The following is a 1723-nucleotide window of genomic DNA, read 5'->3' as shown; positions in this document are numbered from 1 at the left end:
AAAAAAAAAAAAAAAAAAAACTCTTAATTTATAGCCTCCAGCTTTACTTAATTTTGTTAGGGCTGACACAAGTGTACATCTTAAGTTACATTTTAAAAAATGTTTTTCCTTTTAAATGTCTATGTAGGACTGTGCTTATGCTATACTCTCCTTCCAGAAGTTTAAGACCAAGTTGATCAAAACTGACCTTGTTCCTATCTACTCCTAAGAGCTGAGATTCCTCAGAGATCACTCTTGAGGACATGTGCAAAGACTTTTGGCTCCTTTTGCTTTCCTCTACCAGTGGTAACATCTGCCAGGAAGGGTCAGAGTCTTCTTGACTATATATATCTTCTCTTGAAAGCATTAGGAACATGTCCCTCTCCAATGACCCTTCTATTTACAAAATGTGCACTGATTGAACTTTCTGTTCTCTAGGGTTCTATCCGTCTCAGTGATCAGCATATAGGACAACTCACCCGTGTTGTTTGGTACAGTGAGGGAGGGGTCCTAGCATTCTCTGGGTTCTGACTGATCTTATAGGGCAAGGGCCAAAGTGTTGGCTGCTATTTCCTTGGTTCTTTTACTTCCTTGACTTTGGTCTCCTTATTTTTGGTTCTAAATATTCAGTAGTCCAGTTTCACCAGTGGGAGTGATAGGTTATAACTTCAATATCTATAATTTCATAGTTACTCCTTTTATTTAATTTGGTTTGAGTACTGGAAGTCAACATTATATGCTGTTTGCTTATAGGTGATAGCTTATTATGTCATAATAACTCAAGTTGTTATATTAGAAGCAGTACCTCTGCAAAAACTCTAGCAGGCAACAGTTATAGAATTTACAAGAAAAATACAAAATGAAATTAACAGAGCAAAAAAGTATTCAGGGATCCCAGGCAGGCCCAGGACAGCCCCACCGACACAGCACAGAGCACAGGCAGGCCCAGACAGCCCCACCAATGCCTGCAGAGCTGGCACTGAGTCCGAGCTACATCTTTGAACATATTGCCCAACACTTCTGCCCAGGCCCCCCACACCCTATCTGACATTCGATTGCTGAAAGCAGCCACCTCCATCTTGGGACACCGTTGTCACCATCTTTAATTTTGGCAACTCCCAGCTTGGTATACCAGCTGGGTAGGAGAGGTATTGGAACCCTGCACAGGCACTATAAGCCTGAATCCTAAAAAACAGTAACATTGTGGATCCTCAGTGCTAGAAGGAAAGGCACAGGAACAGAAAAAAAAAAAAAAAGGGAAAAAGGTGCCCCAAACAAATCAAGATACTACATTATTAGAATCCATGACTAGCACACCGGAAGAAATTACAGAGAGTTCAGGAGTTATATAATTAAAGTGTTCTGTGAATTTAAAGTTTATATGAAAGAACAAATATAGACAGTAAAAGATCATTTTGATAAAGGGCTACATAAGCAAATACAGGAAGCAAAAGATTACTTCAATATAGAGATGGATTCTAAAAAATACCAAACAGAAATTCTTGAAATGAAAGTAACAATAAACAAAATTAAAGCCTCAATGGAAAACATTACCAACAGATTAAACTACTTAGAAGACAGGATCTCAGACAATGAAGACTAAATATATAATCTCAAAAAGGATGTAGATCACACAGTGAAGATGGTAAGAAACCATGAGCAGAATATTCAAGAAATATGGGATAACATAAAAATACCAAATTTAAGCGTTATTGGGATAGAGGAAGACGCAGAGTTCCAAACC

The sequence above is a fragment of the Marmota marmota genome, unplaced genomic scaffold (genome assembly GCF_001458135.2).
Source record: "Marmota marmota marmota unplaced genomic scaffold, marMar, whole genome shotgun sequence".
Lineage (NCBI taxonomy): Eukaryota > Metazoa > Chordata > Mammalia > Rodentia > Sciuridae > Marmota > Marmota marmota.
The sequence above is the reverse complement of the archived record's forward strand: the minus strand, read 5'-3'. Positions refer to the sequence as shown.